General features: G+C 43.7%; 1 long non-coding RNA gene across 1 annotated transcript; it reads left to right on the forward strand.

Moving 5' to 3' along the window:
* The first annotated feature begins 6,351 nt into the window (after positions 1 to 6,351).
* Positions 6,352 to 10,788, forward strand: LOC142309818 (uncharacterized). The gene is made up of 3 exons (XR_012754001.1): positions 6,352 to 6,449; positions 7,233 to 7,310; positions 10,552 to 10,788. It is a non-coding gene; the product is annotated as an uncharacterized LOC142309818 (long non-coding RNA).
* The last annotated feature ends 15,161 nt before the right edge of the window (positions 10,789 to 25,949 follow it).

Raw genomic sequence — 25,949 nt, forward strand, 5'->3', positions numbered from 1 at the left:
TCACACGAGCCCCGGTGACCAAGTGCCAACACAACTAGAATGGCGATAGTATTGTATTGTGAGTATCAGTGTTTTTTTCCTTTTTTTATGGAAGCAAACATTCAGATACAGAAGTAGAGAAGAGCGAACCTATGGAAGTTCGGTTCGGCAGGGTCAGCCAAGCTTTAAAGTAGGATTGGTTTAAGACTCCAACTTGACCGGAACCCCAATGGAAGTTACTAATTGGGCAGTTTGGGTCTCCACCACCATGCAGCCAACCATAAATAGACAATTTCTGGGGGCCGGTGGGTGGATTTTCTTTTTTCTAATGACAAGCTCACTAGGCTTATCATATTGGGTAGGGGCATATGACAGGGATGCCCTTTATCTCCTATTCTGTTTTTGATTGCCATTAAGCCTCTTGTTGCTGCTATTAGGTCTTATGGGTGGGTTTCAAAGGGGAACAAGGAGTAAAAAATAGCATTGTATGCTAATGATTTATTATTATTCCTTGAAAACTTTGAGCAGTCTTTAAATAATGTCTTGAGTACTAATGGAAAATTTGGAGAATACTAAGGGCTTAATGTCATAGATAATGGCGAAATTCAGACGAGATATAATCTTAGACAAAAATATCATAGCACTAAGCAGTGTCAAAGCAATTACATATCTGATGGGTAAGGAGGAAGTTTCTATCTCATAAATTGAGAGGCTGAATTTAGATCCCCTGGTGCAGAAGGTCACATGGAATTTAGATGTATATGCTATAAACTGCTCCATTCAATGATGGCCATTTACAAAAATAATAAGCATGTCACAATTACTTCATGTCCTACAAAACACCAGAATTCAGATGCATTAATGATTTTTCCAGGAAAATTAATAGACTGTTCCGAGATTTGATTTGGTGCAAAGGTATTGCCAAATTAAAACTGGAAGCAATACAAAAAAAATATAGATGAGGAGGCACTTGCTGAGCCTAATATAGGAATTTATTACTTGGCTACTCAGATAAAACATCTTTGGGGATGGAAGTTGGTGGATCTAGATTTTAGCAAGTTATTACTACAAAAAGTTCCAGATTCAGAAAACGTATTTGAAGCTGTAGAGTCTGTTAAGGTCCAACCTAAGCAATTTATTAAATTATATAATGCATACATCCTGGTAGAAAGTTTATGACCACTTTGTATTACTGGGTGTAGTGAAGTTACAGCTATTTGGGACACACCATGGCAACCACAACTTACAAACTTGTATTGATTTGGTCAAAGGAAATTTAAAGCAATAATAGGAATATAACACATATGTGTTGATAGGGGAAAAAAAATTGCTTTCTGTACTTGAAATTGAATGGAATATGACCTTCCACATACCCAATTTTATAAATACTTATAATTATGACATACATTTCCTTTACAGGTTACTGGAGATGAGAAATTCACATTGATGACAGCTCAAAATAAAATGGTAGTTATAGTAGGTACTACAGAGATATCTAAAGGTTTAATTTCTAATATTCATTAATGCCTGTCACAAGTGGAACTGCAAAATGTCCACTCAACATAAAAATAAAAGTGAGAGAGGGATATAGGGCTAATTAAGGAAGAACAATGTATAGATATAATCAATATGGTCCCCAAAATATTAGATAAGTCACATCACCTATTTCATCTTTTTTTATCTGTTGCACTGAATATATAGAACAATCTTGTACATACTGTATATTGTATGAGAGTATGAGATTGTCTTCAGTGTACTGGAAGCAAAACATATTATGCAGATCTAATTAATATAATTTAGTGGTGCCACAATTTGTTGTGATTTTGGAAAAAGTAATTGGACAAATCAAATCAGTACATGAGATTTAGTTAGAGAACTCATCATAGGTATCCATTTTGGACTATGTGGATGATCAACCAATTTCTGACCCTTCTAGGTCGGCTGTGGCAAGAATACTCGTATACCATGGCCAGGAACCTCATTGCACAATAGTGGCTGCAAGAATCTATCCCTACAATGACGTTATTGTAAGTAAAATTAACTTGATGGTTGCTTTTTATATATATATATATATATATATATATAAAAAAAGTCCATCTCAATAAATTAGAATATCATCAAAAAGTTAATTTATTTCAGTAATTCAATACAAAAAAGTAAAATGCATATATTATATAGCGTCATTACAAACAGAGTGATTCATTTCAAGTGTTTATTTCTGTAAGTGTTGATGATTATGGCTTTCAGCCAATGAAAACCCAAAAGTCATTATCTCAGAAAATTAGAATAATCACCATAAAACACCTGCAAAGTCCTCCTAAGTGTTTCACATTGTCCCTTAAGGTACTGTCACACTAAACAACTTACCAGCGATCCCAACAACGATACAACCTGATAGGGATCGCTGGTAAGTTGCTAGGAGGTTGCTGGTGAGAGGTCACACAGTCAGATGCTCCAGCGATCCCACCAGCAACCTGACCTGGCAGGGATCGCTGGAGCATCACTACACGGGTTGCTGGTGAGCTGTCACCAGCAACCAGTGACCAGCCCCCAGCCAGCAGCGACGCACTGAAGCGATGCTGCGCTTGGTAACTAAGGTAAATATCGGGTAACCAACCCAATATTTACCTTGGTTACCAGCGCACACAGCTACACGTGCAGAGAGCAGGGAGCAGCGCACACTGCTTAGCGCTGGCTCCCTGCTCTTAGCTACAGTACACATTGGGTTAATTACCCGATGTGTACTCTGCTACACGTGCAGAGAGCAGGGAGCCGCGCACACTGCTTAGCGCTGGCTCCCTGCTCTCCTAGCTACAGCACACATCGGGTTAATTACCCGATGTGTACTCTGCTACACGTGCAAGGAGCAGGAGTCGGCACTCACAGCGTGAGAGCGGCGGAGGCTGGTAACGAAGGTAAATATCGGGTAACCAAGGACAGGGCTTCTTGGTTACCCGATGTTTACCGTGGTTACCAGTGTCCGCAGAAGCCGGCTCCTGCTGCCTGCACAATTAGTTGTTGCTGTCTCGCTGTCACACACAGTGATCTGTGCTTCACAGCGGAACAGCAACAACTAAAAAATGGTCCAGGCCATTCAGCAACAACCAGCGACCTCACAGCAGGGGCCAGGTTGTTGCTGGATGTCACACACAGCAACATCCCTAGCAACATCGCTGCTACATCACAAAAGTTGTCCATCAGCAGCGATGTTGCTGAGTGTGACGGGGCCTTTAGTCTGGTTCAGTAGGCTACACAATCATGGTGAAGACTGATGACTTAACAGATGTCCAGAAAGCAGTTATTGACACACTCCACAAGGAGGGTAAGCCACCAAAGGTAATTGTCAAGAGGAAGATAAAAGACACCAGACCCAGCAATGCAGACAAGCTGAAGGCTGTTATCAAAGCAACCTGGGCTTCCATAACACCTCAGCAGTGCCACAGGCTGATTGCCTCCATGCCACGCCGCATTGATGCAGTAATTCATGCAAAAGGAGCCCTGACCAGGTATTGAGGCATTTACTGTACAGACTTTTAAGTAGGCGCCAACATTTCTGAGTTTACAATCATCAATCATTTTTTCAGTTGGTTTTATATAATATTCTAATTTTCGGAGATAATGACTTTTGAGTTTTTACTGGCTGTAAGCCATAATCATCAACATTAACAAAAGTAAACACTTGATATAGATCACTGTGTAATGACTCTAATATTTGTGGTTCCCTGTTTATATTGAACTACTGACATAAATCAACTTTTTGATGATATTCTAATTTGCTGAAATGCACTTGTATATTTTATGTATATATATATACATATATATATATATATATATATATATATATATATATATATATATATATATATATATATATATATATATACACATATATATATATATATATATATATATATATATATATATATATATATATATATATCTCAAGTAATTATGAGGAGATAAAGAAGTAAATTGATATATGATCATCATGGTTACATGGTTACATAGATCAGGCTTTGTCCCATTTATAGTGGTAATAAACAAGATATTAGTTCTTCATTGATTCAATTTATGACTGTAAAGTAATATACATTTGTGAGGTCTAACATTTTAGAATGTATGATTATTTTATATATACTAGTATAGTATTTTATATTAGTTTATGTATACCATAATGCACTGTAAGCTAAGAATATTTTTTTATCGCACATGCCTGAGATAATTCATAATACATTTTAGTGAAGGGGCTGCAGAAGGATTGAGATTTGTATAGTATGTGCTTGTAACTGTATGTTGGTTTATTAATCTGAAAATTCAATTAAAAATATTTGAATAAAAAAAACCAAGCTTGCTTGAGTTAAAAAAGACATGATTATGAGCACCAACGCATAGGAAAATAGGACACAAAACTAGGATTAGTATCAGTATATATATATGTACATTTTTTCTCTTCACCTTGTTTGCGGACAATGCAGTTCATCAAGAGAGAGGAGGCCTAGATACAGTAGATTCTCCCCTTCTAGTAGCAAAGGCCTTGGGACAAGCGTCCATGCTCCAAGTGTCCCATAGTAGCCACATATTAATACATTCTCTCTTGGAGAAACTCAATTGTCATATATTTAGTAGGGAGTTTTCTAAGTTTTTCATATCACTGAATTGAGTGAACCAAAGTAGATGGATTAGCGAAAAACACACGGTTTGAGTCAGCTCACCCTTGTATGCTCTTGCATTCCATTCCTGCTTCAGCTCGGAGGTACATGCTGTGTGGCACGTGGCAATAGGAAAAACAAACAAAGTTTTTTTCTCCGGTGATGCACGACGGGCTTATGGATTATTTCAAAATTGCGTTTTTATTAAATTACAATCATTCTATCAGTCAACAGTAAAAAACCCACTCCACACAGGGAGGGTGTTACGGTTGCTGCGAGCACTGGAGACTATGTCCAGATTTCTTGCTATTGCACATGTGCGAGCGCTGGAGACTAAGTCCAGATTTCTTGCTACTGCACATGTGCGAGCGCTGGAGACTAAGTCCAGATTTCTTTCTACTGCACATGTGCGAGCGCCAGAGACTAAGTCCTATCTTGGAGCCATTGCACATGTGCGGGTGACATCATCGCTGACACGAGGTCACATGTCTCTGACACCTTCTATGCCGATTGGTCGCTGGTCATGTGCTTGTGATGCCTTGCTCAGTGATAGGCCAGCATGACGTCACTCCTGTCATTCTGGCAGCGGATTGGCTCTGGTGTCCTCCATCTTGGATGAGGCACAGAGTCTATATAAGACCCTGACACATGCCGCATGGCGCTCAGTCCTCTTGGTTCATGCATAAGAGTAGACGCTCTGTGCGCGTTCCTCTAGGCATTCCTCTGTCTATGCTAGGTGAGCGCTACCGGCAGGGTAGCGTTCTTATACCTTACAGCTTCGGCTGCTGTCCGTATCCTTACCTCTTAGGGAAGCGGACATAGGCAGGTGCCTGAGGCACATGGTCTGGCTGGGCCTTGTGGTTCGACTCGTAGGTGGACGTTGCCACTAGGGTAACGTTCCTTATACTGCGTCTGGCAGTTGTTCGTATCCTCGCACACTAGGGGAGAGAACAGAAGTAGGAGCTTTGTGCGGCTTACGCTGCTGTTCGTCTCTTTTGCACCACTAGAAGAGCGGACCTAGGCAGGTGCCATATCTAGTGGTTCGTGTCCTCGCACACTAGTGGAGCGAACGCAGGTAGGAGCTTTGTGCGGCTTATGCTGCTGTTCGTCTCTTTTGCACCACTAGAAGAGCGGACCTAGGTAGGTGCCATTTCGCACACATTGCCTTTGTCTCTGTGATTATTAACAGAGATCATTCCACACACCCTCCAAGTAAGGGAGGAATTGCTTTACTTATTATATCCTTCTGTGAATTAACAGAGGTATTGCACTCTGCCATAGTCTGCAGCAGAGTCTTTGCACGGTGGACCCTGACTGTCTGATACTCATTTAGGTTATTATCAGACAGCCCCCCGTAACAGAGGGAGGACATGTGCTACATGTTTCAACCACCGCACTGGTCTTAGTAGATGGATTAGTAATAAGAATAATGTTCTGGCTGTTATAAAATATTTAATTATAACATTCCTTATCTAATAGGTTTATTAATGAGTTCTCAGTATCTACTCATATACAAAGTCAATATCTCACTAAATGGTTCACATAAGGAAAGGGAAGTGATTTGCATTACATACTTATACAGTCTACACCTTTCCTTCAAGGTATGCAAATCATAGAAATCTAATTGTTGATAATGGTCAATTAGACTTCCTACTAGTTTTTTTCGTATCTAATAATTTGTTCACCATTACCAGTAGACCTGTATATATAGCACCTTTCTAATGATCTGCTGTATTCATCTTTTCTGACCTTGTATCATCACTCAGGCATCAACCACATCAAGAGAGATAACCATGTCAGCAAAGGGACAGTACAAAGACCGTAAGTGACTTTTGAATAAAAATTGATTATTTTAATTATTGCTATAGAAAATGTATATACAATATATTTATACACATTAGACACAGAATATTTATACACATATTTATACACATTATACAAATAAATAAATAATTATAAATTAGTTGTACTCAGTGATATAGATGAAATTAGAGCTGAATATTCCAGATATTTATGTCTTGTGTAAATGACTTAATACAGTGACTTGAACTTATATTGAAAACCATAAATACATCATATGACAATGAGATGAGGCCAAGGATGCGCTGAACTCCACTGTTGATATATATAAAGCTCTAACATATGCTTAGCTTTGTATATGGGTTTGTTAATATGATAAGTGCTGGATCCTAGTTAGGGACAAGCTTCATCATGGTCCTTAAAAAACATCCACAGTAGCTGCCCCTTGACAAATAATTTTACCCATTGGTGAGAATCATTATGGCGGTCATTTATGTGCAAATTAGTGAAGAGTAATTTTTGCATAAAGCAGCAGTAAGCCCCAATGCCAGTAAGACCCCTGAGCAGTTGCACTGAGTGCCCACATAGTACATCTGCACACATTTTTTTCTCTCACTATCTATACATGCTTTATTAGAAGATCCATTTTCATTGATGGTATAAGACAATGCGCAATATCGAGCAAGTTATTATTAATGCCAGACATGCATCAATAAACTTAAAGAAAAATAGATTTGTAAGATAATGGAATGTCTTTATGTTTTCATGACCTTCTCTGATCTCTTCATAACTCGATTGTTTCAGCATGTGCCCCAAAGCCTGTCTGCCAGGACCAAGCACCCAAGTGCTGCCAAGATCCATGTGCAGTAGTTACTTGCCAAGGTATGGAAAGTAATAGTATATAGTATATGGGTCTTATTCTCTGTAACGTTTTTACATAACTTATTTAGTTATTTATAAAGAATTGTCTTGATACTCAAATAAACCTAGTGCAATCAAGAATAGACAAGTATATTAAACAAGTCTTGTTAATATGCAAAGTGAACAGTCTATAGCAGAACATGAGGGAAAGAAAATATTGTAATCAAGAATGAATCATGAATGGGCTTAAAGTAAAAAGAGGTGGCATTCTTTCCAGTATGAGCCTATCCAATGTAAGATGTTTCATAGGTCTTCATTAGCTCTGGAAGTGATGCATGCTGGGAAATCACAGGACTGCTGCAGATAATGATTTCTTACACTGATCAAGTGACTGGAAGAGCACATGATCAGAGAAATATCTGTGGACATGCTTTTCTGGTCCTCTGACCACTGCTGACAATCACAGGCTAAGGTGGTCCTCTGGCTTCTCAATGGAGCAGGCTACACTTTCATAGTCTGGGGGAGACTTACTGAGCGTCCAGGACTAAATGTGTGAGGGTAAAGATGCCAATGTTTTATTATTTTAAGCCCATCTACTGTATAACTAAAAACAATATTTCACTTATCTGACAACATTTCTAATGATGAAAAATACAAATTTTTGTGATATGATTGCAATTCTCAGTGTCCTCAGATTTGTTCTAAACATTAGCAGGAGGATAAAGAAAGTGTAGTAAATACAGCATTATGACGTATGACATTATAAATTAGTTACAATATGAAAATATTCTACTCTGGGCATCTATAGGGTGTAGGATGCTAGCCCTAGCCAGTCCCCGGAACTTAAAGGGGTGGTCTGAAAGCAAAGTCATGATCATTCTAAATCCCTATCTATTCAGTTCTATAATTGTAACTATTTTCTAATATACTTGAAATAAAAATTCCCTTCATTTCCCTATCTACACTATCTAACTGCAATTTTACCCCCCCCCCTACTTACTATAATGATGCTTTGTTTGAGTGTTTGAGAATCACAGTGCATGCTGAGAAACTCAAATGAAGCATCATCAGAGGCAGAGGCTGCTTTCACTGACACAATCTCTTTACCCTTCTTGAAACGAAGTGTCATTAGTGATGCTCGTTTCAGGGGCTAGGCTTGTCCCTTAGCTTTCTGCACTATGCAATGTTATTGGTTCAGCTCTGCCGTATCGAGCAATGAATGAAGAAGCTGTGTAAAAGAAGCGCAATAGGGTCTTACCCCAATATGTACGGGGTGAGATCAATGAGCAGTACTACTCACCAGATGTAGTTGTGAAAGTCACAACTACTGTAAAAGCCTGAAAATCCTGATCACGGCAGCAGCAACCCAAGCGGCAGATAACAGAGAGAGGTAGAGACGGGTTTTCATATGCCGCGCCAATGATCACCGATCAGAATGATAGGATTAATGTATCTTTATTTTGCACAGGTCTACGCATTTCTGGAGGCTCAGCTCCCTTCCTCAGGACCGTCAGGCACAAGAAAACATCACAAAGTTTTTTTTGATGTTTTCTTGTGCCTGACGTTCCTGAGGAAGGGAGCTGAGCCTCCAGAAACGCGTAGACCTTTGCAAAATAAAGATACATTAATCCTATCATTCTGATCGGTGATCATTGGCGCGGCATATGAAAACCCGTCTCTACCTCTCTCTGGTATCGAGCAATGAAGTGACACTTCATTTCAGGAAGGGGGCAGACACTGTAGCAGTGACCACAGCCTCTGCCCCCAGAGGATGCTTCATTTGAATATCCCAGCATGCACTGGAATTCTAAAACAATTAATTATCAGAGAGGAATTAGGTAAACGAAAATATAATAGCAGTTAAACAGTGTAGTTAGGGAATGGTAGGGAATTTTTACACCAAATATACAGCAGTGGTTTTCTGAAAATAAGCCCCATCATGATTTTACAGGATTTTTGGAGTATGCTTGAAATATAAGACCTACTCCAAAAATAAGCCCTAGGTACAGTCAGGTCTGACACTAGTTTGAGCCAAACTGTGCAAAATCTCAAGGCCCCCACTCTCTTAGGGACCCCAACATTTGCATTCTGACTTTAAGATTGTTTAAGGACCTTTGATAAACTAACAGTCCTGTGACCAAAGGTCTATTAATTGCAGGAGCCTAAAAGAACTGAACAGTATACGGGCTGGTATGCAGGACTGGCATTGGGAAGAAGGGAGCAAAATGGGCACTTTCACAGGGGTCCCACACTGCTTGGGGTCACAGCATTAATATCCTGATGATTACATTGCTAAGGACATTTGTGACATCACATCATATAACTAGGTTGTCACCCAAGGGTCTCTTAATTGCAGCAATCTAAAGCTGAAGAGGACACAGGTTGGCATGTCTGTGCAGTGTGTGTGTATGGATAGATAGATAGATAAGGGATGGATTTATAGATAAATAGATAAGAGAAAGATAAATAATAGATATTTATCCTCTATCATCTATCTATTTATCTATCTATCTTTAATAGATGGATTAGTGATAATAGAGGATAGATAGACAATTATATAGATAGATAGATAGACAGATAGAGGGATAGATAGATAGATAGATAGATAGATAGACAGATAGAGGGATAGATAGATAGATAGATAGATAGAGAGAGAGAGAGATAGATACACACATGTGTTACTCACAAGGTTTGGAAAGTTATGTTGATATTCCATAAATGATTATATTTGAATAAATGTGGATTTTTGTTGGTCATGAATAAATGTGGATTACTGTTCATGGACACTCCCTGAAAAAAAGCCCTAGCCCAAGTTTTGGAGGAAAAAAATAATATAGGACCCTTTCCTATTTTTAGAGAAACAAGGTATACATTTGTTTTTATCATGGCACTAAATACGTAGATAGAGATTTAGAATGAAAATTACTTGGTCATTTGGACCATCGTTTTAATGGCTAAGCCACAAAAGGAAAAATTAAATTTTCCCCCAAAAAATTCAGAAAAATTCAGAGCAAAAAGGGGCAACAATATTTGACCTGCCCAGGCCACAGAAATAAATGTACTTTTTAAGGGGACACTTTGCCACAAAAAATATCAAATGGCTCATGCTGAAGGGAGCCATGTTCTAGATTTGTTATTGAAAGTGACTATTAAAGCTTTGTTATTGTGAGATTAGACATATTCAATATGCTTTTCTTAAAGTTACTGAATAGATTAAAATACCACTAAGAATCTTTAAACTCTTTTTTGCATATTTTATTAGATCCCTGCAAACAAATCGATCCCTGCCAGCATCAAGATGTAAATAAGAAAGTCCATGTTTGTCAAAAAGGATGTAAATGTGGCAAGAAGTGAGAACCTTTCTGTATCACTGAATCTTCAGAAATGAATGATGAAAGTATCTGTCCTTTGCTGTCTGTCATTCTATCTATATTATTGTGAAATGCTTCACGTCTTGAAAATCTTCTAATTCACTTATTAAATGCATTCTCCATATTAAGTGTGTGTGTGTAATTTGATGAAGAATTCTTAAGCAATTAATATCCCGTTCCTAGCAGGCATGTAGTTTAAGTGTTTTTAGACAAATATAAGTATGATAGTTATAGCTTCTGACCATTTGGCCCAGTAATCATGTCTACAATATTGTTGTGTAATTGATGCTTCCTGAACACTCTGGCCGCAATTAATAACTATCTGAGCATTTGGGTGAAAAATGCTTGAGAAGTAGAAGCAATTTTTTGCAAATATTTTGTCAATTTACTAATTTCCAGGCCAATTTCTTCTGGCTCCTCCAAAATGGCCGAAGGTTGTGCATGTAATGCCACAGCTTGTCTAATTCTTGATGAACTATGTTATTCCTTATGGAAGAAATCTAACTCCAGTCAGAGACTGGAATAAGATATCTGTTGTGGTGTATGAAGTAACATGCCACTCCTCTGCTGCTGCTAAGAAATTAAGAGGCGTGTGCCTTTTAATGTATCAGAAGCATCTGACTTAGGCCCCTTTCACACATCAATCTTTTGCCGTCAGTCACAATCCGTTTTCTCGACAGATCAATGGATCCGTCGCACACTGTGGAAAAACTGATGCGACGGATCTGTTTTTTAACGGATCTGACTAGCTGGGGGCTAAATAATAATTGGAGCATGCTCAGTTAAACAAATGGAATTCGTTGCCGAATTCCGTCATTTGACACATTACGACGGATCCTGCACCCATAGGCTTCCATCCTACCAAACGACGGATGGTGACGGATCCGTCGCTGTCCAATTTTTTGACGTACACAAAAAAATGTTACTTTGAACGTTGTCTCCATTGGCCTGATAAACAATTTTAGATGATTTTGTCGAAGGACAAATGAAACGTGAGGTCATCCATTGCGATCCGTCGCTAATACAAGTCGATGAGAAAAAAACGGATCCTGCAGCACCAGTTGCCGGATCCGTTTTTTTCAAAATTCGACGGATTGTGACTGACAGCAAAAAACTGATGTGTAAAAGGGGCCTAAAACATCCTTCTTACCAAGAATGGCGAGAAAATCAATGGTCCTGATGAAATGGGACATGTATTTGCAGCAATCAGCAAGACAAAGGGACTAAGAACTGGCACTGTGTTGACGTTACTTCCATTTTACAGCTGTAAACTTACCAATTATATGTCCATAATTTTAATGTACATTGTCAATAGCTATAGTCAAGACTAGAGTTGAGCGCGGTTTGCGGTTCGAGGTTCTCCAGTTCGCGGCTCGAGTGATTTTGGGGGCTGTTCTAGATAGAACTAGAACTAGAGCTTTTTGCTAAAGCTCGATAGTTCTAGATACGTTCGAGAACGGTTCTAGCAGCAAAAAGACCAGCTAATTCCTAGCTGGCTTTCCGCTGTAATAGTGTAAGTCACTCTGTGACTCACACTATTATGAAATTTCAGTGTATAGTGTGCGGGAACAGCGCATTCAGATCACTGCTGTATGGATAATGGCCATTTTTTTTTTTTTCCTTGTCTTCCTTCCCTAAGTGCGCGCGTGTAGTGGGGCGGGCCAGCATGTCAGCCAATCCCAGACACACACACAGCTAAGTGGACTTTTAGCCAGAGAAGCAACGGCATGTGTGATAGGATGTCCATGTCACATGGCCCTGCATTGTAAAAACGAGTATCTGCCCATCCGGACGCCATTATCTCTTCTGCATCCTTGGTGTCAGTCACCGCTGGCGCAGCGCCTATCTCCGATACTGCTGTGTACGCTCTATACACAGCGCTGTACAGCATAGGGATAGCACTTTCTATCAGTCCTTTTAAGGGCTAATACCGGCAGGGTCAGAGCCATAGGTGACAGGTCCATGAAAACAGAGTTTAACAGCTCTATTAGGAGGGATAGAAAGGCAGGCTTCCTTTCCTCTACCCAGAGACCCACAACCCTGGCACTGTACCCTCCTGCCCTTTGCACACTCAAACTCATTGTTACTAAGCCATTATACTAGCAAACACTGAGTAAACTTAGTGGCATCCTAAACGTGGCTGTTGAACTTCTGTATTGTCCCACTAGAGCAAAGATATTTGCAGCACGTCTGCCTGCATTGCATACTCTAACTCATTGTTACTAAGCCATTATACTAGCAAACACTGAGTGACCTTAGTGGCATCCTAAACGTGGCTGTTGGACTTCTGTATTGTCCCACTAGTGCAAAGATATTTGCAGCACGTCTGCCTGCATTGCACACTCAAACTCATTGTTACTAAGCCAATATACTAGCAAACACTGAGTGAACTTAGTGGCATCCTAAACGTGGCTGTTCGACTTCTGTATTGTCCCACTAGTGCAAAGATATTTTCAGCACGTCTGCCTGCATTGCACACTCAAACTCATTGTTACTAAGCCATTATGCTAGCAAACACTGAGTGAACTTAGTGGCATCCTAAAAGTGGTTGTTGGACTTCTGTATTGTCCCACTAGTGCAAAGATATTTGCAGCACGTCTGCCTGCATTGCACACTCAAACTCATTGTTACTAAGCCATTATACTAGCAAACACTGAGTGAACTTAGTGGCATCCGAAACGTGGCTGTTGGACTTCTGTATTGTCCCACTAGTGCAAAGATATTTGCAGCACGTCTGCCTGCATTGCAAACTCAAACTCATTGTTACTAAGCCATTATACTAGCAAACACTGAGTGAACTTAGTGGCATCCTAAACGTGGCTGTTGGACTTCTGTATTGTCCCACTAGTGCAAAGATATTTGCAGCACGTCTGCCTGCATTGCACACTCAAACTCATTGTTACTAAGACATTATAATACCAAAAATTGAGTAAACTTAGTGGCATACAAGAAGTGGTTGTTGTACTCCATTAGTGCCCCACTGGTGCAAATCTATGTGCAGCACCTCTGCATGACACCCTCCTGCTCTGTTTTTAATAAGCTATAATGATAGCAAAAAATACTGCCATTTAGTGGCATCATAGAACTGGATGTTGTATTTCATTATTGTCCCACTGGTGCCAAGCTATTTCTAGCACCTGTGCAGGACACCCTCCTGCTCTGTTTTTAATAAGCTATAATGACAGCAAAAAATACTGCCATTCAGTGGCATCATAGAACTGGATGTTTTATTTCATTATTGTCCAACTGGTGCCAAGCTATTTCTAGCACCTGTGCAGGACACCCTCCTGCTCTGTTTTTAATAAGCTATAATGATAGCAAAAAATACTGCCATTTAGTGGCATCATAGAACTGGATGTTGTGTTCCATTATTGTCCCACTGGTGCCAAGCTATTTCTAGCACCTCTGCATGACACCCTCATTCACATTTTGCTACGCTAATGTTATAGCAAACTCAGGGAATTCATTGGTGCATTTGATAATTCGGAGGGATAGAAAGTGAGGCTTCCTTTAGCTTTTCCTTCTGTTCATAGACAGCATCTCCAAGTCCACACCCGAAGAGCAATTTCTCCTCCACGTGTAAGTGTGGAGAGGCAGCTAGTGCGCATGCGTGTGCTGATTTACCCCAGCTGCAGCCTAACTACAGTATTTCGCCTAGTGAGTATGCTCAGCCTGACTGTGCCATTCCTGAGGCTAAGTCTTCATTTCGGGATACAGCGCATGCTCCCACACTTGGTGCGAAAAGCCTCTTTGCACAGGTACTTGCATTCCGTGCCGGGTCTAAGTCCTGTTTTGTGCCTAGACACCATGCTAAAGTTGATAGTCTTTTTTAAGAGACTCTATTTCATGCAACTGACCATGCTCAGGCACTTACTGCATCAGAGACTAGGTCCGGTAATGAACTCTTTGGCCCTGCCCCTGATGTGGGGGGCCCATATAGACCACAGGGCATCAGGTGTCCGGACGATGTTGCCAGGCCACTCCCAAATGGCTTGCAGAGGCCCGCCAATATGACTTGTCACCTCATTATTGATGGTCAGACGATGACTGGTGAGGTGTTTGTGTCGTGGCAGCCATGAGGTCATTATTGAAGTTGCGGTTCCAAATAGGACGCTAGTTATGCCACTCATGACGTGTCACTCTGCTTCTTTCTCCAGGAGGTGCATTGTGGTCCACCCTGGTTTGGGGCGGACCCAGGTTATAAAACGGGCTGGAGCCAACAAGGAGGTGCGCAGTCTTCTATTATGCTCCGAAAAAGCACACCTCCATGTGTTGAACCCATTGCGGCTTTAGGCCAGAGGTAGGCAGGGATAGGGTGTCGATGCAGGCCGCCACCACAGTTGGTAACGCAGAACGGATAAGACCAGCTCCTGTCCTACAAGTCCTGCTTGTGCAGCCCAGTGGCATTAACAGGCCTGCTGCTGCTGATGCGCCTGCTGTCCACAGGTGTGGCCCCAATGCACACGGTCAGCGTACTGAATGGCCCCTGTGATGTTAACAGGGAGTTCCTGGGCTGGGTGGGCGTGTGGACCCTGTGACGCTAACAGGGCTCCAAGTCTCAAGATCCGAGTGGCGTCTAACTCGATTCAGGCAACTATTAGTTTCATAGCCACACAGATCTGTATCCTCCACCTAACCTTCCAGTTGCCAACCTCTCCTTTTCCATCTGGGAGCACGGTGGACATTGACTGCTGATGGGGATATATACCTTTCTCTTTCTTTTCTTAATAATTTTCGTTATATAGCGGTAACATAGTATATACCACCTTATCCAAATCTGCCAGTCCCACCGTAACAGATGGTGTTTCTTCATCAAATGTTACTTTTGCTTAACCAACAAACCCACGGACAAAAACTTTTTTCCCCTTTCCAACACACCTGTTCCCCTTTCCACCAGCATTTGTCCTTTTTCAACTCATTTGGTATATGACCAAAAGTGCAACTCTGCAGGGACACCGTACTCAATGCAATCTCAGCACAGCAGCCAGCCCTCGGTCCCTCAGATGTGGACAAGTAAAAGACCATTTCCTCCTATCCATGACAAAGTGTTGAGATTCACTCTGTGCAGCACTGGTGTTTACTGAAAAAGCAGATCTAAGAATCCGTACCACCTTCTGCAGATACTCCTGTATACGTGCGTCCCTTTCTATGGCAGGAATTATTTCGCCAAATTTTGTCTTGTACCAGGGATCTAACAGTGTGGCAACCCAGTAGTTAGCATTACTTCGAATTCGTACAATCCGAGGGTCATGTTGTAGGTAGTGCAGCAAGAAGGCGCTCATGTGTCTTGTGCATCCAGGAGGACCAAGTCCTTGGTGTGTTGGTGGCAGAGAGGTGAGAATCGTGCCTCCTTCCTCTGCCGTCTCCCCCCAACCTCGAACAACCGAAATGTGAGAAAGCTCTCACTCATCTGCTGAGTCTTCCATGCCCATCGCAAGTTCGTCCTCCATTTCTTCATGGGCTCCTGCACCTTCCTCAACAATTTTTGCTGATACTATGCGCCCTTGTTAATCCCTATTCCCCACCATAACTGCCACCTAGGTGCCGCTCACCGTATGGACCTTGTAGATCTTATTATCCCTTCTGCATATGACTCCTCCTGTACTTCCTCACCTTCCTCTTGGACCAACACCTGACACCGAATAATGCTTACAGTGTGCTCCATCATGAAGATGACCAGTGCTAAACATCTTCGTCGACATTTGTAAACTGTGTAGAAGGGTGCATAGGTCCTTGATCTGACACCACTCCAGCAGCGTGATCTGCACCACCTCTGGATCAAGTTAGCCCAGGGTATACGTCATACCGTATTTCAGCAGGGCTCTGCGATGCTGCCACACACGCTGCAACATGTGCAGATTCCAATTCCTGCGTGTCGGAACATCGCATTTCCGGCTTTTAATCGCCAGACCCTAAGACTTCCGGAGCGATGAAAGTTGTTGAGATGCTGGGTGCGAAGGATGAAAGTGAGCACATAGCAGCGTGCCCGCTGCACAAGGCCATGTAGGCCGGGATGGTATTTTAAAAATTGCTGGAGAATCAGATTCAACACGTGAGCCATACAAGGCACGTGTGTCACATTGCCCTGACGAAGGGCCGCAGACAGGTTTGCGTCATTGCCGCACACGGCTGTTAAGTCACCAACGTAGTCCACTCAATCAATTTGTACTCCATTCGCCAGGTGACAACGTGTTCCTTTCGTGCATAGTGCTGATGATGGGAAAGGAGTTGATGCCTGCGGTGCAGGTGGACGCAGGTTATGGTCACCCACTGGGTTGCGTTACCCTGACAGATACCGAACCACAGGCTGAATGTAGGTGGTGGGTATCTCACAGATGAAGTACCATCATTCAGCTACAACCAATGGGAAGACACCACACCCTTTTTTAGGCCCCTCCTGTCTGCAGACCACTGCCAGACAAAGCTATGAACCTCTTGTTACTGTTACCCCCAGTTCAGTTTTATGAGTTTGTGTGCTTGTTACCTGACTACTTTTCCTGCTTGCTGTTTATGTACCTCGTTGGCCGATCCGTATTTCACCTCTGCTTGTTTTCTGATTAAGTCCTGGCCATCCCATTCTGTTCCTCTTCCTCAATTAATGTTTTTGACCCTGCATGACTACTATTCTCTGGAACTGCAGCCTTCCACAGGTATTGATCAACTTGGGCCCTGTGTAATTCCAAATCAATGTATAGGGGTTAAAGGGTTTCAGGGTTCTGGGTGTCCAGCTTGGTGAGTGGCTTGCCTCTAGCCTATCCTTTACAGCCCATCTGAGTATGTCGATCCAGGCAGGCGTTACACCGTGCCCTCTGCAGAAGGCCATGTAGGCCGGGATAGTGTTTTAAAAATTGCTGGACAACCAGGTTCAACACGTGAGCCATACAAGGAACGTGTGTCACATCGCCCTGAAGAAGGGTCGCAGACTGGCTTGCATCATTGTCGCACCCGACCTTCCCTGACTACTGGTTGAGTGTAGACAAACATTGATGAAACTCGGTCTCACTCTCCAGAGCTAACCGTCCACAATTCCTCAGCGGTGTCTCACATTTCCCCTACATTTAAAAGTAACCATTTGACCGCCTGATGGCCTTGAGCTCTGCTGCCAGCATAGTAAGGAGGTGTGTGGGATTCCTTGGGCGCAGTTACAAGGAAGGGTGGCCTGACCACACAGGGTTTAGGCCGAGGTGGAGGACCCACACGAGGTTGAGGAGGCAGAAGCAGTGGAGGAACTTGTACATACAGAGGAAGGATTGACACACAAGTCGTGGGGACGAAAAGACTTGTACAGCAAACCCTTCTCCATCTCTCACCATAGTTACTCAGTGCCCAGTCAGCAATATGTAACTCCCCTGTCCATGCTTACTGGTCCAAGTATCTGTGGTGAAATGCACCCTGTCAAACACAGAGTTTCTCAAGGAATTGGTGAGGTTGTGTGCGACCTGCTGTGGTAGCGCGGGCACGCCTTTCTTGGAGAGGGAGTGACGACTGGCCATCGGCTCTTGGGGCACTGCAATGGGAATAAGGTCTCGAAAATGCTCGGTCTCAAAAGGGTGTAAAGGCAGCCTCTCTGTTGCCAACAAGTTGCAGATGATGAAACTCAACCTGTTAAGCATGTCATGCCCTTCGAAAATCATGTAAAACTCAGCGAGGGGACTCCAACCACAGTCTCCCTCGTTTCCACTAATTGGGCCACACACACACCACTTGACTGGCATCACTTGATCCCCCTTTCAAAATGAAACAGATGCTTTGCATGAAGCACTCTCAAAAATACGCGTGCCTTTCGCCTCCCCTGGATGACCCAGGGGAAGAAAAGTCCTCTGAGAGCCATGACTTTTCATCATGGTTCTTTTTTCAAAAGCGAGGGGACTCCAACCACAGTCTCCCTCGTTTCCACTAATTGGGCCACACACACCCCACTTGACTGGCATCACTTTATTCCCCTTTTCAAAATGAAACAGATGCTTTGCATGAAGCACTCTCAAAAATACGTGTGCCTTTCGCCTCCCCTGGATGACCCAGGGGAAGAAAAGTCCTCTGAGAGCCATGACTTGTTCATCTTGGTTCTTTTTTCAAAAGCGAGGGGACTCCAACCACAGTCTCCCTCGTTTCCACTAATTGGGCCACGCACACACCACTTGACTGGCATCACTTGATCCCCCTTTTCAAAATGAAACAGATGCTTTGCATGAAGCACTCTCAAAAATACGCGTGCCTTTCACCTCCCCTGGATGACCCAGGGGAAGAAAAGTCCTCTGAGAGCCATGACTTGTTCATCTTGGTTCTTTTTTCAAAAGCGAGGGGACTCCAACCACAGTCTCCCTCGTTTCCACTAATTGGGCCACACACACCCCACTTGACTGGCATCACTTGATCCCCCTTTTCAAAATGAAACAGATGCTTTGCATGAAGCATTCTCAAAAATACGCGTGCCTTTCGCCTCCCCTAGATGACCCAGGGGAAGAAAAGTCCTCTGAGAGCCATGACTTGTTCATCTTGGTTCTTTTTTCAAAAGCGAGGGGACTCCAACTACAGTCTCCCTCGTTTCCACTAATTGGGCCACACACACCCCACTTGACTGGCATCACTTGATCCCCCTTTTCAAAATGAAACAGATGCTTTGCATGAAGCACTCTCAAAAATACGCATGCCTTTCGCCTCCCCTGGATGACCCAGTTTAAGAAAAGTCCTCTGAGAGCCATGACTTGTTCATCTTGGTTCTTTTTTCAAAAGCGAGGGGACTCCAACCACAGTCTCCCTCGTTTCCACTAATTGGGCCACACACACCCCACTTGACTGGCATCACTTGATCCCCTTTTCAAAATGAAACAGATGCTTTGCATGAAGCACTCTCAATAATACGCGTGCCTTTCGCCTCCCCTGGATGACCCAGGGGAAGAAAAGTCCTATGAGAGCCATGACTTGTTCATCTTGGTTCTTTTTTCAAAAGCGAGGGGACTCCAACCACAGTCTCCCTCGTTTCCACTAATTGGGCCACACACACCCCACTTGACTGGCATCACTTGATCCCCCTTTTCAAAATGAAACAGATGCTTTGCATGAAGCACTCTCAAAAATACGCGTGCCTTTCGCCTCCCCTGGATGACCCAGGGGAAGAAAAGTCCTCTGAGAGCCATGACTTGTTCATCTTGGTTCTTTTTTCAAAAGCGAGGGGACTCCAACCACAGTCTCCCTCGTTTCCACTAATTGGGCCACACACACCCCACTTGACTGGCATCACTTGATCCCCCTTTTCAAAATGAAACAGATGCTTTGCATGAAGCCCTCTCAAAAATACGCGTGCCTTTCGCTTCCCCTGGATGACCCAGGGGAAGAAAAGTCCTCTGAGAGCCATGACTTGTTCATCTTGGTTCTTTTTTCAAAAGCGAGGGGACTCCAACCACAGTCTCCCTTGTTTCCACTAATTGGGCCACACACACCCCATTTGACTGGCATAACTTGATCCCCCTTTTCAAAATGAAACAGATGCTTTGCATGAAGCACTCTCAAAAATACGCGTGCCTTTCACCTCCCCTGGATGACCCAGGGGAAGAAAAGTCCTCTTAGAGCCATGACTTGTTCATCTTGGTTCTTTTTTCAAAAGCGAGGGGACTCCAACCACAGTCTCCCTCGTTTCCACTAATTGGGCCACACACACCCCACTTGACTGGCATCACTTGATCCCCCTTTTCAAAATGAAACAGATGCTTTGCATGAAGCACTCTCAAAAATACGCGTGCCTTTCGCCTCCCCTGGATGACCCAGGGGAAGAAAAGTCCTCTGAGAGCCATGACTTGTTCATCTTGGTTCTTTTTTCAAAAGCGAGGGGACTCCAACCACAGTCTCCCTCGTTTCCACTAATTGGGCCACACACACCCCACTTGACTGGCATCACTTGATCCCCCTTTTCAAAATGAAACAGATGCTTTGCATGAAGCCCTCTCAAAAATACGCGTGCCTTTCGCCTCCCCTGGATGACCCAGGGGAAGAAAAGTCCTCTGAGAGCCATGACTTGTTCATCTTGGTTCTTTTTTCAAAAGCGAGGGGACTTCAACCACAGTCTCCCTTGTTTCCACTAATTGGGCCACACACACCCCATTTGACTGGCATCACTTGATCCCCCTTTTCAAAATGAAACAGATGCTTTGCATGAAGCACTCTCAAAAATACGCGTGCCTTTCACCTCCCCTGGATGACCCAGGGGAAGAAAAGTCCTCTTAGAGCCATGACTTGTTCATCTTGGTTCTTTTTTCAAAAGCGAGGGGACTCCAACCACAGTCTCCCTCGTTTCCACTAATTGGGCCACACACACCCCACTTGACTGGCATCACTTGATCCCCCTTTTCAAAATGAAACAGATGCTTTGCATGAAGCACTCTCAAAAATACGCGTGCCTTTCGCCTCCCCTAGATGACCCAGGGGAAGAAAAGTCCTCTGAGAGCCATGACTTGTTCATCTTGGTTCTTTTTTCAAAAGCGAGGGGACTCCAACCACAGTCTCCCTCGTTTCCACTAATTGGGCCACACACACCCCACTTGACTGGCATCACTTGATCCCCCTTTTCAAAATGAAACAGATGCATTGCATGAAGCACTCTCAAAAATACAAGTGCCTTTCGCCTCCCCTGGATGACCCAGGGGAAGAAAAGTCCTCTGAGAGCCATGACTTGTTCATCTTGGTTCTTTTTTTAAAAGCGAGGGGACTCCAACCACAGTCTCCCTCGTTTCCACTAATTGGGCCACACACACCCCACTTGACTGGCATCACTTGATCCCCCTTTTCAAAATGAAACAGATGCTTTGCATGAAGCACTCTCAAAAATACGCGTGCCTTTTGCCTCCCCTGGATGACCCAGGGGAAGAAAAGTCCTCTGAGAGCCATGACTTGTTCATCTTGGTTCTTTTTTCAAAAGCGAGGGGACTCCAACCACAGTCTCCCTCGTTTCCACTAATTGGGCCACACACACCCCACTTGACTGGCATCACTTGATCCCCCTTTTCAAAATGAAACAGATGCTTTGCATGAAGCACTCTCAAAAATACGCGTGCCTTTCTCCTCCCCTGGATGACCCAGGGGAAGAAAAGTCCTCTGAGAGCCATGACTTGTTCATCTTGTTTTTTTTTTCAAAAGCGAGGGGACTCCAACCACAGTCTCCCTCGTTTCCACTAATTGGGCCACACACACCCCACTTGACTGGTATCACTTGATCCCCCTTTTCAAAATGAAACAGATGCTTTGCATGAAGCACTCTCAAAAATACGCGTGCCTTTCGCCTCCCCTGGAAGACCCAGGGGAAGAAAAGTCCTCTGAGAGCCATGACTTGTTCATCTTGGTTCTTTTTTCAAAAGCGAGGGGACTCCAACCACAGTCTCCCTCGTTTCCAATAATTGGGCCACACACACCCCACTTGACTGGCATCACTTGATCCCCCTTTTCAAAATGAAACAGATGCTTTGCATGAAGCACTCTCAAAAATACGCGTGCCTTTCGCCTCACCTGGATGACCCAGGGGAAGAAAAGTCCTCTGATAGCCATGACTTGTTCATCTTGGTTCTTTTTTCAAAAGCGAGGGGACTCCAACCACAGTCTCCCTCGTTTCCACTAATTGGGCCACACACACCCCACTTGACTGGCATCACTTGATCCCCCTTTTCAAAATGAAACAGATGCTTTGCATTAAGCACTCTCAAAAATACGCGTGCCTTTCGCCTCCCCTGGATGACCCAGGGGAAGAAAAGTCCTCTGAGAGCCATGACTTGTTCATCTTGGTTCTTTTTTCAAAAGCGAGGGGACTCCAACCACAGTCTCCCTCATTTCCACTAATTGGGCCACACACACCCCACTTGACTAGCATCACTTGATCCCCCTTTTCAAAATGAAACAGATGCTTTGCATGAAGCACTCTCAAAATACGCGTGCCTTTCGCCTCCCCTGGATGACCCAGGGGAAGAAAAGTCCTCTGAGAGCTATGACTTGTTCATCTTGGTTCTTTTTTCAAAAACGAGGGCACTCCAACCACAGTCTCCGTCGTTTCCACTAATTGGGCCACACACACCCCACTTGACTGGCATCACTTGATCCCCCTTTTCAAAATGAAACAGATGCTTTGCATGAAGCACTCTCAAAAATACACGTGCCTTTCGCCTCCCCTGGATGACCCAGGGGAAGAAAAGTCCTCTGAGAGCCATGACTTGTTCATCTTGGTTCTTTTTTCAAAAGTGAGGGGACTCCAACCACAGTCTCCCTCGTTTCCACTAATTGGGCCACACACACCCCACTTGACTGGCATCACTTGATCCCCCTTTTCAAAATGAAACAGATGCTTTGCATGAAGCACTCTCAAAAATATGTGTGCCTTTTGCCTCCCCTGGATGACCCAGGGGAAGAAAAGTCCTCTGAGAGCCATGACTTGTTCATCTTGGTTCTTTTTTCAAAAGCGAGGGGACTCCAACCACAGTCTCCCTCGTTTCCACTAATTGGGCCACACACACCCCTCTTGACTGGCATCACTTGATCCCCGTTTTCAAAATGAAACAGATGCTTTGCATGAAGCACTCTCAAAAATACGCGTGCCTTTCGCCTCCCCTGGATGACCCAGGGGAAGAAAAGTCCTCCGAGAGCCATGACTTATTCATCTTGGTTCTTTTTTCAAAAGCGAGGGGACTCCAACCACAGTCTCCCTCATTTCCACAAATTGGGCCACACACACCCCACTTGACTGGCATCACTTGATCCCCCTTTTCAAAATGAAATAGATGCTTTGCATGAAGCACTCTCAAAAATACGCGTGCCTTTCGCCTCCCCTGGATGACCCAGGGGAAGAAAAGTCCTCTGAGAGCCATGACTTGTTCATCTTGGTTCTTTTTTCAAAAGCTAGGGGACTCCAACCACAGTCTCCCTCGTTTCCACTAATTGGGCCACACACACCCCACTTGACTGGCATCACTTGATCCCCCTTTTCAAAATGAAACAGATGCTTTGCATGAAGCACTCTCAAAAATACGCGTGCCTTTTGCCTCCCCTGGATGACCCAGGGGAAGAAAAGTCCTCTGAGAGCCATGACTTGTTCATCTTGGTTCTTTTTTCAAAAGCGAGGGGACTCCAACCACAGTCTCCCTCGTTTCCACTAATTGGGCCACACACACCCCACTTGACTGGCATCACTTGATCCCCCTTTTCAAAATGAAACAGATGCTTTGCCTGAAGCACTCTCAAAAATACACGTGCCTTTCGCCTCCCCTGGATGACCCAGGGGAAGAAAAGTCCTCTGAGAGCCATGACTTGTTCATCTTGGTTCTTTTTTCAAAAGCGAGGGGACTCCAACCACAGTCTCCCTCGTTTCCACTAATTGGGCCACACACCCCACTTGACTGGCATCACTTGATCCCCCTTTTCAAAATGAAACAGATGTGTTGCATGAAGCAGTCTCAAAAATACGCGTGCCTTTCTCCTCCCCTGGATGACCCAGGGGAAGAAAAGTCCTCTGAGAGCCATGTCCACATTGTCAGTGGACAGACACGTGTGCTTATCTGCCAGCAGACCCCCAGCAGCACTGAAGACAGGTTCCGAGAGAACGCTGGCTGCAGGACACGACAAGATCCCCAAGGCGTACGTGGCAAGCTCAGGCAATTTATCCAGATTGGAAGCCTAAAATGAGCAGGGCTCAAGTTGCACAATAATGGCATCGACGTTTCCTTGCATATACTCATATATCTGTGTGTCCTCCTCTTTTTCCTTGTCTAGCTCTTTTGTTTTCGCATGAGTATATGTCCTTGTCACTTTCCCATGTGTTTGTGTTATGTTGTGAGTTGTTTGTCACCTTTTGGACACCTTTGAGGGTGTTTTCTAGGTGTTTTTCTGTGTTTGTGATTGCCTGCCATTGTTTCCTATGCGGTTCGAGTTCGGTTCGTCGAACGTTCGACGAACCGAACTCGAACGAGACGTCCGTTCGACGAACCGAACTCGAGCTGAACCACGACCGGTTCGCTCATCTCTAGTCAAGACAATTAGTTTATCAAATGAGAGGTACAACAAAGATATCACACTTTCTTTTGAAAACAACTTCTAATACATTTTATCTGAAATTAAAGCAAAACCTAGCTGTTTAAAGGTAGATGTTATGCCCAGGGGCATACATAGAAATCATGAGGTCCAATAGCAGAAGTTTTCTTACTTATGTTTAGGGTTAATCTCATATAACATAGATACATTTGCAATGTCTAATTTAATATTTGAGTTCTTCCACAGCATCCAAATACATAAATGTTGCCACACTGTAAGAGGGGTTGGCCCAGCCCTGCAGTTATTAGCCGACACACGGGTGTTTAAGGTTTAATCAATGTACATGGTGTAAGATGCCACCAGGTGGCAGGCTGGCTCGAGGATTACAGTCGTGGCACCTGGGTAGGTAGTGTAGGGTTAAAAGAGGAGGAGGATAGGACTCCAGAAATAGGACAGTGTTAAGGGAAAGGAGCAGGAGAGTCCCCATTGAAAGTAGTATATAGAAGAAGCCCCAGCAAATGCAGACTTAATTATGCATCTTAAGGGTCACTCCTGGATCACCAAAACGCGGGGTCCTGCACGTACAGGACTGTGGAACTGCATCACAGAAACGGTTCTAGTCAGTTGGTCGGGGAGGTGTCCGTTGTCTGGAAGATATAATACCCAAAGAATCCCTCTGCGAGACCGAAGGTCAGTTGCACCCTCAGGTGTAGGGTACAGTATGTCTTGTTCCTGGCCTAGGCACGAGCAAAGGAGTGTTATCATGCGTGGCTTAGCCAGTGCGAAAGCAGTCCCTCTGGGTGAGATGGAGCAGCCTAAGAGATTTTTTGATTCTGCCCGTGTGAGCGTGAGTGATGTTAGACAGAGGGATGAGAGGCCTAGTGGTGTCCTATGGAGCCCAGGTGCCAGGAAAGTGGTCAGCTGCAAAATTGCATATTGAGAAGGAGGGTGGAAGGAACCCCAGTGGGACCAGTGACGGTGCCCGTCAAGAGAAAGTGAATATGGTGGCTATAGAAGAAGAGAATGTAATTGTGGAAGCAAAGACTGTAACTGAAGTGAAGAAAAGAAGTAAACTTTGGTTGTTTAAAAAGAACTTTGTGAAGTGTGCCTTATCGTCTAAGGGTGAACAGGAGTGAAAGAACTGGCTGGAAGTCGTCCTTTTAGTAGCGTGGTCATGGGGAGGCAAGAGGTTAACAAGCGGTCGCGCTGCGGCCTGATAACCCCTGACTACACGGCTACCATTGACTGCCCCGTGCCTCCCAAAACTCCATGGAGAAACTATGGTCAC

Source organism: Anomaloglossus baeobatrachus, chromosome 5, assembly GCF_048569485.1.
Source record: "Anomaloglossus baeobatrachus isolate aAnoBae1 chromosome 5, aAnoBae1.hap1, whole genome shotgun sequence".
Taxonomy (NCBI): Eukaryota; Metazoa; Chordata; class Amphibia; order Anura; family Aromobatidae; genus Anomaloglossus; species Anomaloglossus baeobatrachus.